The 19,374-nt window shown below is 36.1% G+C and overlaps 1 long non-coding RNA gene across 1 annotated transcript; it reads left to right on the top strand.

Annotated features, from left to right (window-relative positions):
* The first annotated feature begins 1,442 nt into the window (after positions 1–1,442).
* LOC141411315 (uncharacterized) lies at positions 1,443–19,169 on the top strand. Its single transcript, XR_012436086.1, has 5 exons — positions 1,443–1,568; positions 2,417–2,512; positions 4,427–4,483; positions 18,219–18,275; positions 19,116–19,169. It is a non-coding gene; the product is annotated as an uncharacterized lncRNA (long non-coding RNA).
* The last annotated feature ends 205 nt before the right edge of the window (positions 19,170–19,374 follow it).

A 19,374-nucleotide genomic window follows, 5' to 3' on the forward strand; every position in this document is an offset into this window, starting at 1 on the left:
CCCTCTGGTCATTCTCCCCAATTTATAGGAGAAGCCAAAAGCTGATGTAGTCTCATGCATCAGAATATATGAGAAGTGACAAGAGAATTCTAAGATGTCCTAAATTAAGTTATAGACCATAGCTTCAAGTTAAACCAACAAAGAAAAAAAAAAGTGTTCCAGTTCTTTACCTGATGCTGAAGATTAACAAAGGCAACATTGCTTTCTTTTTTCAGAACCAACCAAGCAACAGCAAAACCTTCTTTTTATGGACTGTCCTCCTATTCCAGGACTGTTCCCATTTTGCCTTGTTCTGCCCCTCTTATCTTAAGCGGATATATGTTTAAATAGGTGATTTATGCTTCTCCTCAAATTTCCTTTTTTCTCTTTTGGTGGGAGTGGGGTTTGAACTCAGGACTTTAAGCTTCATGCTTGTAAAGCAGGCATTCTACTGCTTTAAACAAACCTCCAGTCCATTTTGTTCTGGTTATTTTGAAGATGGGGGTCTCACCAACTATTTGCCAAGAGGTTTCAAACTGCTATCCTCCAGATTTCAGCTTCCTAAGTATTTTCTTTATAAAATACCCTGGGCCCTTAGGTCTGGTAAATGTTTTCCCTACCACTATCTGACCATGGTGCTGGTAGTATAGGGAGTTTGTTCCAGGACCAGTCCTTTTATTTTTGGCTTGCATATGTAACAACTTAATGATCTCTTTTATTTCAGAGCTCTCTTAATCTCAAAGGTTTAATTTATCAGCAACAAAAAAATCCCCTCTGTTAGATACAAAAGAAAAAAATAAGACGAAATCTCTGCTCTGAGATTATTACCTGGCATCTTTAATATTACAACTTCTCCCCGCTGGGCCCCCAATCTTTAAAGAGAAGAACTTTTAATCCTCTGAGTTTGGAACCAAGTTCATTCTATTATTCACTCTATAATCTCAAGACCACCAGAATCTGCTGTTTGAAGTTGCCATGGACACAGAGTTCTTATGTCCGTATTGGCTTGTTCCTCAGCAACAGATAAAGACCTTGGGGTGAGGGTCTGAGCAAGGGTGTCCCATCCCTCCCCCTATCCTCTATGTCAACTTAAGTCATCTTTTCATCCTTACAAAGAGAGTTAAAAGAATGTGGGAGAGGGTCGGGGGGGGGGACAGAGGACTGAAGGGAAATCTTTGGGACTCCCAGACAGGAAGGTTAGCCTTGTGTTTAGCTGAGGGGCGTACTAATTAATGTGCCTTCCTCCTCCCTGGGACCTACTAGAGTCCATTTACCCTCGATTCAAGAACTACTAGGCTGGAAGATGAAGGGCCAAGTAGTACTGACATTGTTGCTGGTCAGGAATTGGGTGATTTAACTTAACAAGCTTGGTTTGGGGAAATTAAGAATAAAAATGAATTTAAAAAGGCAGCAGGAGAGGACACTGCTGTCAAGATCTGGAATAAAGTTAGTTTTCCTTTAGGTCTAGCTGTTCCCAAGTCACAAGACGTGAGACCACATGGGCCCCTCTGCCCAGCCACTGACTCTCCCTGCCACCCGCAGCCCTTTTAGAGCCACAGAAGCCACAGAAGAAGCAGTGCCACCAACAGGTAATTGAGTCCAGGACTTGCAGGGAAAAGGGGCTTCCAGAAATCTGGCTCTGCTGTGCCTGACCTTGGCTCGCATCTCTGGAGCACCAGGCACTAGTCTGAGAGCTTACAGATTTCTACTCCTACCGTGCATAGCTGGTACCTCTGGAAGGTATGGAGTTTTCAGGTGTCTGTGCCCCAGTCCCAAAGCTCAGAATCAGTATTTTTGCCTAAATTCCTCTATTTATTTATGTATTTTTAAAAAGAAGTATTTTTCTCTTTGCTTTCATTTTTCTCTCTTTGTCAAGGGTTTAGGAGCTTATGGCACATTTTTGTAGACATCATTTTATTTTTTACTTACTAACTTGGGCGTCTATTTGGCAATGTCCTTTTATTTTCTAATGGCTTCTGATTTTCTTGCATGATGTAAATACACTCTGTGAAATGCTGACTAACACATCTCTTTCCCATTTCTTTTACTTACACTACAGAATATTTCAGGATGAAAATATAAATTGCCATGGTGATGCAAAATTGCCTTGGAACTGGTTTTATTTCATGTTTTGTGTCCCATGTAGCAAGTGAATAATCTCTAAAATAACTGTACTTCATCTAAACTTAAAATTTATTGAACATTAAAGAATTATTTTCCTCTGTTTCTGAAACTAAAATATCAAGAGCAAACATGTTTCATAGGATTGATAAAATTACACAGTTTTGTAAATGTCATAATTTTGTGTGTTCAAGGCTAGAAATGCTGACCCATATTTAATAAGTTTTATGTGTGACTTTCTTCCTAATTTTAGAGATATCAAATATATTTTAAACACATTGAATATAAAATTCACATGTGCTTTTCCTTTTCTTAGGTTAATTGTGGATTAAATTCAACCACAAGACAATACCATGAAGAGATTAAAGAAGAGTGCTTTTTATCAGTGGTTGGTACACCGCAGACCTAACAAGTAAGTGATATAACTCAAATGTACTGAATCTTAAGTGTATTTCCCATCCTTAGTTAATGGAATCAGGAACACATTTGTACCTTTATTAATAAATTAAGTGATATGCAAATAACACTTGAAAAATTCACAGCTTAAAGAGCTTGTTCTGTGTCTGTAATTTCCTTTTAAATATACCAGAAAATTATAAAATAGAATGTTTAAAGCATACTGTTACAGATGATTCAGTTTAAAAGTAGACTAGGAGCCAATGTGTACTGGGCAAGAGCTGAAGGTCTGCTTGGAACAGCACGCTGTTGGGGCTTGCAGGTATTGTCTCAGCACACTTAGTAATAGTGCCTCTTTTTCACCTTCAGAATTGTCTTGTCTTGGCTGAGGAATTATATAGTCACCCTCATTGCAAGATAAAATATCATCTTTGTTTTTTTCACTAAGTTTAACATAAGGGGAGATGAAGAACCCTGGAGAACGTAGGAAACACTGAGTAGCAACCCTCTGGTCAGGGATAATCCCTTTAGGCTCCTGGGAAGAGCAGTATGGGAGGATACAGTCTACAGAGGCTGTCACTTGGGCTTTGGAGGCAGAATGAGTGGAGGAGTGAAGGCTTTTTAGTCCTTCCCTGGTTTCAGCTACCCTAATCCTACTTGAACTATACCTAGGTAGCCATTGCTGGTTTCTACTGAGAAAGGCCATGATGATACTCAACCAAATCAGGTGAAGGGCAAAAAGAGAACTTGAAAGCCTTCCTCCACCAACACCTTAGGTTGACAGCCCTGGTCCTCAGGGTGCTGCTGCTCTAAGGCACAGCTCTGACTCCTTGGTGCCTCCCAGGGCTTCTCGTTATTGTTGTGGAAATCTATATTTCTATTCTGTTTCTGAAATTTGGGATGGAGGGTGAAGCATGCTCTGCTATTTGTCACTATCATTATGATATAAGAATCCACCTTTACAATAAAGGTGTATTATTTTCATGAGAATGTTTGGTATTTGAAATTTTAAAATATGTATGAGTTTATATTGTTGCCACATAGTGATTTTTATGGCATAATTTTAGTGGAAGGCAGATTGTCTAAAACTCAATAATACCTGTGAAATGGTGACTATTCAACATGTTTTTATGAATTTGATAGTTACAAACTGTGTTTTGCATATATCTTAATTTACAGAGGAGAGATGGTCTTCATAAAGAAGTTAAACTACCCAAGTCAGCAGTTTGGATAGTGGAAAGCCTCAATTGTATATAATATAGCTGAATATCCTTTAAAAGGCAAATTCTGAGGAAAAACCATTTCAAACATAATTTTTTACAATTTTTTGAGGTATGAAACCCAGCACCTTGTGTATGCTAGGCAAGTACCATGTCACTTACATCCCAGGTCCCTACAAATTCCTTTAAACATAATTTAGGCCATCTTTGATATACTTACTTGTTTCTTTCTTGCAGAAGGGTGACTAGGAACTAGCCTTTGATATTACAGTATTCATTGTTCTGGAGTTTTATTTATTTTACCTGTCTCTCTTCATTAGCTATTACCTGAATCTACCTTTCCATCCTTATGCTTCAAGATCTATCTTGCATTTACTAAATTGATTCTAGAGTGGTCTAAGTGGTATATAAAATGGGGAAGAAAAAGGGGGAGGTCATGAATACTATGCTTACCTTCCTTTCTTCTTCCTCTTTCCAGTGGATACTCTCTCTCTCTCTCTCTCTCTCTCTCTCTCTCTCTCTCTCGCCCTCTCTCTCTCTAGGGTTTGTTTTGGAGGTCCTAATTTTGTACTGTGAAGCCGTTTCTTTAGCTCTGTCATAATTCCTTCTGATTTTCATTTTTGTGCCCTGAAATCCTACAGGATAAAGAATCTGATTGCCTTCCAAAAATATCTGAATATATATTTTGTGTATTTTCTTAATTTTTTTAGCAGGGTTATGGATGCTTTCATGGACTCTACAGTATTCTCTGGCAACAATGACAAGGGGTGAGTTGATTGATCTAAGTTGTGAAAGGTATTGGGAGCATAAATAGCAATAACAGTTTCCTTAGAGATGATAATCATTTGTAGGTAACTGTCTTTTTGGAGCTAAACAGAAAAACCTTAAAAAAGTCATTAAAGGGAAATTTCTTATAATCTGCTTGTTACCCTTAGTAAGGAGCAGTTAAAACTCTTAGGGAGCTCTTAGATCCATGTGTGTGAGGCTTTCCCAGATAGGATCAAGAGAAGAGAGAATTCTGCTTGAAACAAGGAGGAGGTAGGAATGGGCAGGTAGAAGAGGGGCTCCCACAGAAAAAAATGGAGATAATGGATATGTCCTTCACTCTCCAGAACTCTGAAAACAATGGGGGTAGGTACCCAAACCATAAAACAATGTCAAATTGGATGAGGCCCCAACTCAGGTCTATAGCTACGAGACCCTATCTGAGGAGAAGGAAAGATAACCGTTATGGGTGAAAGGAGAAGAATAAAAGGACTTAGGAAGCAGGGTATTAGATGGAATTAGAGGGAAGTAGACCAACAAACTTAAACTGCACCATATTGTGATGAGTTCAGTAATAAAGAACTGAACTTTCACACCTTGAGTCACTATGTTTTTGATAGGACTAAAAAATTTAACACAATCTTATAAAGCATCATTTCTAGGGAATATGACAATTCCCAGCAACTGATTTGCATGTGAATTTTATAAGGGTCAACCAGTTTATACATTGAAGATTAATTGTAATTAATTTGAACTTTTAGGAAAAAGAAAAGTAATTTGGTATCTTACTATGTATCTTTTAATCCTTTGGCAATATCCGGGCTGAATTCAAAACAGTATCCCTAAGTGAATTCCCCAATGCCTTGTAAGACATAAGTGAAAAGATGTATATGTACATGCATGCACGCATGCACACATATGTAGAGCCTGAGATATGAGATAGTCACTGCAGGAGCACCCATGGGGTTCAGAGTTTCCTTGATACTATTTCTAATGCCCTCTCTTAGTGAGCTTCTGAATGGACTATCCTTATCTTTTAACTTGAGGTAGAAAAGAGGTAAGGACTCATAGAGGGAATCTTCTTATTCTTGGAGTTTGTTTTACTATGTCAGTTAATGTGTATGTATGAGACTTTCTCGAGTCACTGAGGGAGGGGAGAATCCTATCTGGAGCCAGGAGAAGGTGGCAATGGGCAGGGAGTGGAAGAGCCTTCAGCAGAAAACAATGAAGTTTAGAGTCATGGAAGTGTTCCTCACCCTTGAGAGCACTGCCCTGATTTAGGGCTGGTGCCCTAAACCTACACCCTTTGTCAGACTGAATGGAGCTCCTGCCTTAGCCTTGTAGTTATTTGACCAAATGTGAGAGGAAGTAAGACATATATGATTCATAAAGTGCACAGCTGGTGGAGGGGCTTGAAAGTAAGAAATTAAAAGGGGGAAGAGCCACAGATACCTGCTAACTGAAATTGAATTTGAAGCACATTTAAGCTGAAAATGCTGTTACATAAGATACTAGGTTCAGTATCAAAGAGAAATTCAGTAAGTATGAATTTCCATATTTATGTGTCTATGTATTTATTTGTTTAATGGTATTTGGGATCAAACCCATGGCTTGCACATGCTGGGCAAACACAATACCACTGAGCTAACCTCTAGCTATACCCCTAGCTCAAAATCTGTATTTAAATCTTGATTCACTGAACTTTTTGACAGGCCTCATATTTTCATTAAAAACATATAAAGGCCTATTTCTAGGGAAAAATCAAATACTAGGTCTAACTTTTCTGATTTCTATAAGAATTTTTAGAGGCAGCAAGTTTTGTAATTTGTAGAGTAATGTAACCAATTCAAACCAAAAGAAATAAGTGTATGAAGTCACATGGTTTCTTGCAAAGTACATTTCAAATTTCAGTCCTTTAGCACTGATCTCAAGATTTGACATCAACAATCAGTGATGGTAGCATCAATAAAATATGTGTGTGTGTGTGTGTGTGTGTGTGTGTGTGTGAGAGAGAGAGAGAGAGAGAGAGAGAGAAAGAGAGAGAGAGAGAGAGAAGAGATATTCACAAAATCAATCTTGGAAATTTCTATTAGAAAAACAGTTTTCCGGACTTTGATTCTGTAATTCATTCTAAAAAGAGATTTTCCAGTGAGCTAAGTCATATTGCTTTATCCTTTAGATTCAAAGAATTTTGTTGTTCAAATAAATCAGTCATATGTGGCAAATCTCTAATGTCCTTACTCTCTTCATTTGAGTAAGTCAATATGATGTTCGGAAAGAGAGAGCCATTAGTGAATCTCTTATCTTTAAGAACAGGGTTGTGCTGAGGCAAGAGAAAAAAAGGAAAACTATGGAATGATATTAAAAATATATGGGAAGGAAGATATATAATAATGATTGTAATTGAATTTCAGACAAGCACCATGTTTGAAAAAGATACAATTTACTCACAAATACTTATTACTTTCTACTTTGAAAGCATGAAAATATCCTTAGAAATGAGCAATTTTATTACAAACTTTCTTATCAGAGAACTGCAGCAGACTACTTATTCATTAATAGTCTTATTCTCATCTTTCCTGGATGTTTCTTGATTCCAAGTCTTGTAAATTTTGTCTATGAGCAAATAGCATGGGTATCAAAGGGAACATGTTTTTGCTGGTTAAAGGCTTCTTCACAGTCACTGAGATTTTACCAATTGTAATTTGTTTCTGAATAATCTCACCCAGAGTACTTTCTATTACACTGATCTGATGGTACACACTTAATGTGTACACACTGCAACAAAACAATACATTTGTTCTGAAACAACCCAATCCCAGTATCTGGGGACCAGTCCCAAGGTACTGTGAGACTAAAGACAGAGACACACAGGTCCAGGATTGCACAGAATGCAACTTACTGGGGACTTAGTGACAGAACCATAGTCTTGGATGGCAGCTAGACCAGTGGATCCCTGTGATTTGAGTCAGAAGGAGGGGGGTTATAAAATTGTCAGGACAAAAGTGACTTCATGCAAGCTGCAATGTGCTTATTTTATATGAAGCTAGCATCAAGAACATCAAGCACATTCCTGGCACTAGCAACACCAGGTTCTGGGTCAGGTGGTAAAGCTTCATGCACTTATGTGATGGTTTTGTTTATTTATACTGTGTGGGAAACTATGCTAAGAAAGCTGACTAGGTCTACATAGGCAGTCATGATAGTTAGGATTCAAGATGGCTGTGGGCTGGTCAAACTGAATCCCTGTAACATTTTATATATTGTTTTAAAAATTCTAATTATGAATACATATTAATTGTACAAATTAATGGGTTTCATTGTGACAGTTCCATACATGCATACATTATGCCTTGATCATGTCCACTCTCGCCCTCCTTGTCTCCCCTCCCCACCTCCTTCCTCTTTCTCATTCCCTAATAGTACCTCTTCTACCTTCAAGTCATCTTTTTTGTTGTTAGTTTCTACAGGTGAGGGAGAACAAAAACATGTGATACTTATCTTTCTGTGACTGGCTTATTTTATTTAAAACAATGTCATCCAGATCCATCCATTTTCCTAAAAATGTGTGTGTGTGTGTGTGTGTGTGCGTGTGTGTGCATTTTTTTCTTTATCCACTCATCTATTGGTAGGTAACTAGGCTGAATCCATTTCTTAGCTATCAAGAATAGTAATCAACAATGGGTATAGATATTGTGTGCTTCTGACTTCATGTTTTTCAGTCTTGAGTGGTATTGTGTGATCATATGATAGCTCTATTTTTAGTTTGTTGAGGAATCTCCATATTGATTTCTATTGTGGTTGTATTACTTTACATTCCCACCAACAGTGTACACAGGTTTCTGTTTCTCCACATCTTCACTGGTATTTTTTTTAATAATAGTCTTGCAGACTAGGGTGAACCTCGCTGTGGTTTTGACTTGCATCTCTCTGAGAGCTGAAGTTATTGAGCATTTTTCCATATGTTTATTGACCATTTGTATTTCTTCTTTTGAGAACTGTCTATTTAGATCACTTACCCCTGTGTTGATTGGATTATTTGTTATTTTGGAGTTTAATTTTTTAAGTTCTTATATATTCTGATTATCAATCTTCTGCCAAATGAATAGCTAGCAAAAACTTTCTTCCATTCTATAGCTTGTCTCTTTACTCTCTTGATTGTTTCCTTTGCTGTGCAGAAGTTTTTTAGTTTGATTTACTCTCATTTGTTGGTTCTTGCTATTATTTTCTGAGCTATTCAAATCCCATTTGAGAAATCATTGCTTGTGCCAATATCTTGAAGTATTTCTCATATGTTTTCCTTCAGTAATTTCAAAGTATCAAGTCTTACATTAATATCTTTGATACATTTTGAGTTGATTTTTGTGAGAGATAGGGATTTAATTTGTATCTTCTACATGAGGATGTCCAGTTTTTCCAGCACCATTTGTTAAAGAAGTTGTCTTTTCTCCAACATATGATTTTGTCATCCTTGTCAAAAATTAAATGATCATAAGTGCCTGAATTTGGTTCTGGGTCCTCCATTCTACTCTAGTCCATTGATCTTTATCTATGTTTCTGTTTTTCCATCTTCTGGTGGTCTTCTTCAACTTCTTTCTCCAAAGTTTTATAGTTTTTACTACAGAAGTCTTTAACCTCCTTAGTTAAGTTTATTCCTGGAGGGGAGGGTGTGATTGTTTTCCTGATTTCTTTCTCTGCCTATTCATTGTTGGGTTATAGAAAAGTTACTCCATTTATATGCCAATTTTATATTCTGTTACATTACCAAAAGTGTTCATCAAAGCTAGGAGATTTTTTTGATGGACTCTCTAATGTCTTTTAAATGATAAAATCATATCATTTGAAAATAAGGATAATTGATTTCTTCCTTCCCTATTTGAATCCCTTTTATTCCTTTTTCTTGCCTTCTTGCTCTGGCTAGGAATTCCAGTACTATATTGAATAAGAGTGGTGAAGGTTGGTAGTTATTTTCTTTCAGGGCTTCAAATACATCATTCCATGCCCTCTTGGCCTTTAGAGATTCTTCTGAGGAATCTGCTGTTGTTCTGATGGCTGTGCCTTTATGAGTGACTTGGTGCTTCTCTTATGCACTTTTAGTATTCTTTCTTCTATATTTTTAGTAGTTTAATATGTCATGGAGAGGTTCTTTTGTGATCATTTCTATTTGGGATTCTAAATGCCTCCCCTACTTAGATGTCCATATCTTTCTCATGACTTGGGAAATTCTTTGCTCCTGTTTTACTGAACACATTTTCTATGCATTTACTTTGTACTTTGGCTCCCTCTCATCTGTTCCTATTATTCATATGTTTGGACTCTAATGGCATTCTAGAGATTTTATATGTTCTGTTATTTCTCATTCTTATTTCCTTTTTACTGTCTGATATTCTAATTTGTCAACCTTGTCTTCAAGACCTGATATCCTTTTTTCCACTTGATCTAGTGTATTGGTGAGGCTTTCCATTGAGATTTCTTTTTTAATTTCACATATTGAGCTTTTAGATTTCTGCTTGATTCTTTTCAGAATCTCAATATCTTTATTGAATTGCTTTTTTATATCTTTCATTGTCTTCCTTGTACCATCTTTGAATTCTTTGATTAATTTTTTGGCTGCACTGAGATTTGAACTCAAAGCCTTTCTCTTACTAGGGTGCTCTCCCACCTGAACCATGCTATTCAGGAGACAGAGATTAGTAGGATCAAGAATTTGAGGTTGGTCCAGAAAAAAGTTAGTGAGACCCCATTTCAAAAAAACAAGCTCAGTTTGGTAGGACATGTTTATAATCCTAGCTACCCAGGAGGAATAGGGAGGAAGATTATGGTCTGTAGCTGACCTGGGCAAAAATTCAAGACCCTATCTGAAAAGTGACTAAAGCAAAAAAGGTCTGGAGCCATGTCTCAAGTGGTTGAACACTTGCCTAGCAAGTGCAAGGCCCTGAATTCAAGATCCAGAATTATATATACACACATATGTATATATATATATATATATATATATATATATATATATATATCCCAGTTGTGTTAATGTTAGAAAGAGAGTATGTACTGCTAAAGAGAAGATCAGTTAGTCATTATTTTAATTTGTTGGCATCTATACAACTAAGGCTACCTGAAAAACAAAATGAAACAAATAATTCATTCAATTACCTTGAATTTCCATTTCCTATAACTTTTTTGATCATGGACCATAAATGAAGATTTCACATTACCACTTTGTTAAATTATATGTCTGCAAGTTAGCTATATGTTTTCTGTAATAGTGTTGACCAAGACTGTGGCAAATTTTGGATAGATTGAGCAAAGCAAGAATTTCCATCTTCTTATCCCACTTCAAACAAAATAAAATGTTTTTTTTAAGTATAAAATCTTATTTTGTAGATTTAGAAGACATTTGCATAAATCCCTGAGAGATGCACTGATGTTTCAGACCAGAGGAATAGCCTCGGATTTGAAGAAAGAACTGAATTCAATTTTTGTCTCTGATATCTTATATTCACTTGACACCCAACAAGTCACTTAAGCCTCTTTAAACTTCAATTATTTAAATATCAACTAGTAATATGATATCTACCTGCTTGATAGTATATAATAGAAATTAATAATAGAAGCAAAATAATATATGTGATAGTACTTTGAAAATGCTAAAGCTATATGTATAGGTTTCCTGCTAAAAACTAAAAACAGCACAGCAAAGGTTGATTAAGAAATTAGGAGTGTATTTAAAATACAGTTGGTCATTTAAAATTAAGATTTTTATGTCTGTCATTGGATTGAAACATTCTTTATTCATTATATCAATCCTTCTTGTATCTTTATGTAATACAAGTTATTTTTCTCAGATAGTTATTCTTTTTTTGTATATAACTTTATAAGTTTAATGTGGTCAAATATTCCAATACTTTTATGACTAGTGTCTTTTGTGTTATACTTTGAATGTCTTTCTTGATCTAAAGAAAATATATTCATCAACAAAAATCCTCAACAAAATAATGGCAAACTGAATTCAACAATACATCAAAAAGATTATTCACCACGACCAAGTAGGCTTCATCCCAGGAATGCAGGGGTGGTTCAACATATGAAAATCAATAAATGTAATAAACCACATTAACAAAGCAAAGACAAAACCTTGATCATCTCAATAGATGCAGAAAAAGCCTTTGATAAGATCCAACACCATTTCATGATAAAAGCTCTAAGAAAACTAGGAATAGAAGGAAAGTACCTCAACATTATAAAAGCTATATATGACAAACCTACAGCCAACATTATACTTAACAGACAGAAACTGAAACCATTCCCTCTAAAATCAGGAACTAGACAAGGATGCCCACTATTTCCACTCCTATTCAACATGGTACTGGAATTCCTAGCCAGAGCAATTAGGCAAGAAGAAGGAATAAAAGGAATACAAATAGGTAAAGAAACTGTCAAAATATCCCTATTTGCAGATGACATGATCCTATACCTTAAAGACCCAAAAGCCTCTACTCAGAAGCTCCTAGACATCATCAATAGCTACAGCAAGGTAGCAGGATATAAAATCAACGTAGAAAAATCATTAGCATTTCTATACACTAATAATGAACGAACTGAAAAAGAATATATGAAAACAATTCCATTTACAATAGCCTCAAAAAAAAATCAAATAACTAGGTGTAAACTTAACAAAAGATGTGAATGACCTCTACAAGGAAAGATATAAACTTCTGAAGAAAGAGATTGAGGAAGACTATAGAAAGTGGAGAGATCTCCCATGCTCATGGATTGGTAGAATCAACATAGTAAAAATGTCTATACTCCCAAAAGTAATCTACATGTTTAATGCAATTCCCATCAAAATTCCAATGACATTCATCAAAGAGATTAAAAAATCTACCATTAAATTTATATGGAAACACAAGAGGCCACGAATAGCCAAGGCAATACTCAGTCAAAAGAACAATGCTGGAGGTATCACAATATCTGACTTCAAACTATATTACAAAGCAATAACAATAAAAACAGCGTGGTACTGGCACAAAAACAGACATGAAGACCAGTGGAACAGAATAGAGGACCCAATAAGAAGCCACACAACTATAACCAACTTGTCTTTGACAAAGGAGCTAAAAATATATGATGGAGAAATAGCAGCCTCTTCAACAAAAACTGCTGGGAAAACTGGTTAGCAGTCTGCAAAAAACTGAAACTAGATCCATGTTTATCACCCTATACCAAGATTAACTCAAAATGGATCAAGGATCTTAATATCAGACCACAAACTCTAAAGTAGATACAGGAAAGAGTAGGAAATACTCTGGAGTTAGTAGGTATAGGTAAGAACTTTCTCAACGGAACCCCAGCAGCACAGCAACTAAGGGATAGCATAGATAAATGGGACTTCATAAAACTAAAAAGCTTCTGTTCATCAAAAGAAATGGTCTCTAAACTGAAGAGAACACCCACAGAGTGGGAGAAAATATTTGCCAACTACACATCAGACGAAGGACTGATAACCAGAATATATAGGGAACTTAAAAAACTAAATTCTCCCAAAACTAATGAACCAATAAAGAAATGGGCAAGTAAACTAAACAGAACTTTCTCAAAAGAAGAAATTCAAAGGGCCAAAAAACACATGAAAAAATGCTCACTATCTCTAGCAATAAAGGAAATGCAAATTAAAACCACACTAAGATTCCACCTCACCCCTGTTAGAATAGCCATTATTAACAACACCACTAACAACAGGTGTTGGCGAGGATGCGGGGAAAAAGGAACCCTCTTACACTGTTGGTGGGAATGTAGACTAGTACAACCACTCTGGAAAAAAATTTGGAGGCTACTTAAAAAGCTAAACATTGATCTACCATTTGATCCAGCAATACCGCTCTTGGGGATATACCCAAAAGACTGTGACACAGTTTACTCCAGAGGCACCTGCACACCCATGTTTATTACGGCACTATTCACAATAGCCAAGTTATGGCAACAGCCAAGATGCCCCACCACTGACGAATGGATTAAGAAAATGTGGTATCTATACACAATGGAATTTTATGCAGCCATGAAGAAGAACAAAATGTTATCATTCACTGGTAAATGGATGGAATTGGAGAACATCATTCTGAGTGAGGTTAGCCTGGCCTAAAAGACTAAAAATCATATGTTCTCCCTCATATGTGGACATTAGATCAAGGGCAAACACAACAAGGGGATTGGACTTTGAGCACATGATAAAAGCGAGAGCACACAAAGGAGGTATGAGGATAGGTAAGACACCTAAAAAATTAGCATTTGTTGCCCTCAACGCAGAGAAACTAAAACAGATACCTTAAAAGCAACTGGGGCTAATAGGAGAAGGGGACCAGGAACTAGAGAAAAGGGTAGATCAAGAAGAATTAATCTAGAAGGTAACACATACGCACAGGAAATTAATGTGAGTCCACTCCCCGTATAGCTATCCTTATCTCAACTAGCAAAAACCCTTGTTCCTTCCTATTATTGCTTATACTCTCTCTTCAACAAAATTAGAGATAAGGGCAAAATAGTTTCTGCCGGGTATCAAAGGGTGGGGGGGAAAGGAAGGGGGTGGGAGTAGGGGGAAGAAATGACCCAAGCATTGTATGCACATATGAATAATAAAAAAATAAAAATTAAAAACACATATATTCATCAAATTTTCATCTCTTATGTTTTAAAATCCATTTTATATACTTAAATAAAGCATAATAAGTGCTATCATTATTATTATAAATTTCCAGTAATATTACCTAAAACTAGTGTTCCATTATATGCACCTCAGGATATGTTGACTTAATGGTACATTTAATATGACCCAGGATGCAACAAGAACAGATGGATGCCGGTGCGTTCCTATGGAACATGTGTTGAAGAAGGCATTTCTTATGCAACTGATCTGTTTGTCACTTGCATTTGAAGTTTACTAGGCATGTATGATGTTTGAAAGTTTATTAAGAACATTTTCCACGCAAAATATTCTTCAAAACCAGATATATGACAATGGTGAAAAACGGAATTTCCAAACATTTCAATTATTACCAGAAAGACCTAATAGAATATCTAAAGCATCCTTTGAAATATGAGAGGACTAGAGGCAAGCCGGTTGATGAGGGACACAATCAAATCCCAGAGTTGTATGTTGATAGGACCTGTGTTTTGGGCATTTGTACACAGCTTTGCCCTTTCACATTTCCAAACATACTATCTCATGTTAACCAAGTTTTCAAGACCATTTGATGCGTTCACATTTCAATTTGTTAATTTTAATCTAATATATAGTTGGCAGGGGGAAGAATGTTCGTAGTGGTTGGCAAGCACATTCTCTTCCCAGACTCCATCGCCCCCTAGAAAATCCAGTCAAAATTTATTGCTGAGGATACTGAAGATAAATACAGTTGAGTGATCTCAAGGACAGAATTGATTTTTTTAAAAACAAACAAACAAAACAAAACAAAATGCAGGAACAGATAAATCATTATAGTGAGGTTTCTGGGTAGAAGGTTAATATACAATGGTCAATTGCTTCCCTATGTACCAGAAATTAATAAGTATAAAAAACAAGACAAAAAGGAGGCAGAAACAAAGAAATGGGCATAAATCAAACAAAATATGTATAAGATCTATATGAGGAAAACCACAAGACCGATAAAAGAAATTAAAGATTTAAATAAAAGGAGAGATAGTTCATGTTCATGGATAGGAAGACTCATTGTCAAGATGTCAATTCTTTTGACATATAGATTCAGTGAACTATTGAGTTTTTCATTGCATCTTATCTTTTCAAGATATTCTTCTATATATCAACAAAATGACTCTAAAATTTGTATAGAAACTCAAAAGACCCAGAATAGCCAACACAATATTTAAGAGGACCAGAACTGGACATGGTGATGCTGACCTGTAATCCTAGTACTCTGGAGACTGAGGCAGGAGGATCGTGAGTTCAAGGCCACCTGGGATGTGTAACAAGTTCCAGCCTAGCCTGAGATACATAGTGAGACCCTGTCACAAAAAGAAGAAGATAGTCAGAGGACTGACACTACCAGACTTTAAGTCCTACTATAAAGGTAGAGTAAATAAGATATGCAATATTAGCAAGAATGGAAAATATACCAAAATGACAGAATAGAGAGTCCAGAAATAGGCTCATGCAAATATAGGCAACTGTTCTTTGACAAAAGAGCAAAGGTAATCCCATGGAGGGCTAGAAGAACACGATGTCCACATACAAAAAAAAAATGTAGACACTGACCTTACATTTCCCCCAAATTAAATCAAAATGGGCTATGTAACTAAATATAAAACACAAAACTATAATACTTCTAGGAAATAACATTGGAGAAAACCTGGATGACCTTGGATTTGGCAATGACTTTTTGACTACAGTACCAAAGGGATAATTCATGAAATTAAAAAATGATAGGCTGAACTTCATCAAAATTTAAAATTTATACTTTGTGAAAGATACTTTCATGAGACTGAACAGATAAGACGTAGATTGGTTTTCAAAAGACATATCTGATAAAGGATTGTTACCCCAAAATTACAAAGAACTCTTAAATAAAATTCAACCATCAAAAAAAAGAACATCCCAACTTAAAAGGTGGACAAAAGTTCTGGACACCTCACCCAGGAGACATATAGATGGCAAATAAGTATATGGAAATATGCTCAATGTCATATGCCACTTAAGAATTAAAATTAAAACAATTAAATACCACTACAGGCCGATTAGAATGCCTAAAACATAGAACACTGACAATACCAAACACTGGCAAGGGATTGGAGCAACAGGAACCCTCACTCATTGCTGGTAGGAATGCAAAATGATACAGCCACCTTAGAAGGCAATTTGGCAATTTCTTACAAATCCAAATACAGTCTTAGCCTGCAAAGAAGAAATTACACTTTTAAGTATTTGCCCAATTAAGTCAAAAATTCATATCCACACAAAAATTTTGCACACAGGTGTTTATAGCAGGTTTATTCAAAATTTCTAAAATTTGGAAGCAGCTAAGATGTCCTTCAGTATGGGATTGGACACAGAAATTGTGGTAAACCTATGCAATGTAATATTATTCACTGAGCTAGGGGTGTAGCTCAGTGCAGAGTACATGCTTGCTTAGCATGTCTGAGGCCTGTATTCTATCCCTAGTACCAGAAAAAAAGAAATAATGAAAGAGAATAGAGCAGACAAGTCATGAAAAGACACAGAGATACCTTAAGTGCATATTGTTAAGTGAAAGAAATTATTTCGTTAACAATAGCCAAGTATATAATTTACAAATAAGTAGAAGAGAGGGGCTCAAAGCTTCCATATACAAGTAATGACAAGGAGATAGAAAATTTTGTTTTTCTGATGTGATCAGTGCACATTGTATACATGTATTGAAATACCACACTCTACCTCATAAATTTGTATATAATTATTAATATAAATCAAAATCTTTTTTAAATTTAAGGGGAAGGAAATGGCAACAAGTCTGATTTGATCATTGCACATTGAATTATGACATAATACCATATAAACCACATATAATTAAAATAATTATTAATAAAAAGAAGCTGATCTGAAATAGCTACATGTAATATGATTCCAACTATGTGATACTCTGGAAAAGGTAAAACTAAAGGGAAAGGAAAAATGATCAGTGCTTGCCAGGGACTGGTAGGTGAGTGAAGTGATGAGAGAGAACAGTGAATTTTTAGGGCAGCAGAATTATTTTGTATGATACTATAATGTTGGAAACATGACATTATGCATTTGGCAAAACCTACAGTGAACCCGAAAATCAGCTATGGATATTAGTTAATAATAGTGTATCAATACTGATTCATCAGTTATAAGAAATGTGTCATAGGAATGCAAGATGCAAGCTTATTAACATAATAGGAGTGACTATACGGAAGAGAGGGGTATATGGGAGTTATCTGTACTTTCTTTATAATTCTTCTATAAATTTTAACTTGTTCTAAAATGTAAAGTCTGTTTTAAAAAGATATCCAAGAAAACCCATCATTCAGGTCATGTGCTCTATTTTCAATTCAGAAAATCTTGTAAACATAATTCAAATAGACTCTGACCTATCTACTTATTTCTGCTAACCAAATGTTGACCAGGCAGTATCCCTTGCCATTGAAACTTTCATCAACTATTACCTGAATGCACCTCCCCATCCCTATAATCTCATATCACTCCCAAGTTTCCTCACACTGACCAAAATGGTAGAAAACATAGGTGTAAGCAAAGATGGTCAATCCCCATTGCTGCTTCTCTTGCTTCCTTCCATTTCCAGTAAACACACACACACACACACACACAGACAGACAGACAGACAGAGTTCCCACTATGGTAGCCTGAAGCTTTTGCTTCAATTCTTGTTTTGAGTCCTCAAGATTTGTTTTTTGTGACCTGAAATTCCCGTAGGTAAAAGTATGTTTTCAGACAGGTGCAGCAGTACATACCTGTAATCCCAGCTACTTGGGAGACAGAGGCTGGAGAATTGTGAATTCAAGTCTAGCCTGAGAAAAGATAGCAGAGAGACACTATCTCAAAGACACTATCTCAAAAATAGAGGGAAAAGGGCTGAAGACATAGCTCAAGTGGTAGAGTGCTTACCTGGCATGTACAGGGTCCTGGGTTCAATATCCATCACAAGAAAAAAAAAAGCATGATTTCTTCTACATTGTCTGACTTTGGTCTTTGTGTATGTTTTTCTTTGTTCACAGAGATAAAAATGTGTTAACAGCCTTTTCTGTGTCCTCTAACCCAAATGTCAACAATTGGTGAGTTGACTTTTTGTCATCTGAGTGGGAAACCATTTTGGAGTGTTCATGACAATACACAGTATACATGACAGCCTGTCAGCATCTCTATGCAATCTTTTTCTGTTTTTAAACTATATATAAAATGGTGGACCAGGTCAAAAGATGCTTGCTCATGGACTGCTATGAACTTTGGGACCAGCAACCAAAAGTCTTAGATAAACTATCACAATGCCGGTGTGTACAACTCACAATGAGCCAAAAGTAGTGAGAAACCTATTCAGAAACAAAGAGATAGTAGCAGTGAGCAGCAGAGTTCAGCAGAAAGAAAGGAGCTAATAGGTCTTGGATTGGTCCTTCATGCTCCAGAAAGACTGGTTACCCAAGCCCAAACCCAAACCTAACATCGTATTGGATGTAGCTCCTGCTTCTATTCTGCTGTTACTTGAGTCTGTCTGAGGGGTAAGAAAGACAACCATGATAGGTAAAAGTTAGGAGAGAATGGAGAAATATAGGAAGCAGAAAATTAAATGGGATAAGTTCCTATGAAGTGAAGGTGAATTTAAAATATATTCCATCACAGAAGGCCATTAAATGTCGGGTTAGGTTTGCTAGTAAAGAAATGTTCTTAAATCTTGATTCATTGAAGTTTCTTTTGTAGGCCTGAGAATTTTATATTCCACCACATAAAGCCTCATTTCTGGGGAAAAAAAAATAGCTGTTTTCAGACAGCTAAATTAAATGTCAAGTTTTAGGATTTCAACCAATTTATAAGTTACAGGTAAATTGTGGCTAATTGGAATGAAAAAGTAAATCTGTGAGTTCACATGATATTTCATGATGTATAATTTAATCTTTTAGCTCTGATTCAAATGAACAGACACAACTAAAAACAGATGGAGTTGCCAATGAAAGGTAAGATTCATGTATACCTACGCATACATAAAGATACACAAATATTAAGCACAGAGTTTCCTGGAAATTCTTTCTAAAGTATTGGCAGTGTCAGCTTCTGGATGTGACATTCCTTACCATCTAAAGATCTGCCACCATGCTGAGGCTGGTGCCAAACCCAAACCCAATATACATTATTCAGAGCCCCTGCCTCAGGCCTGCAAAT

The sequence above is a fragment of the Castor canadensis genome, chromosome 10, assembly GCF_047511655.1.
Source record: "Castor canadensis chromosome 10, mCasCan1.hap1v2, whole genome shotgun sequence".
Taxonomy (NCBI): Eukaryota; Metazoa; Chordata; class Mammalia; order Rodentia; family Castoridae; genus Castor; species Castor canadensis.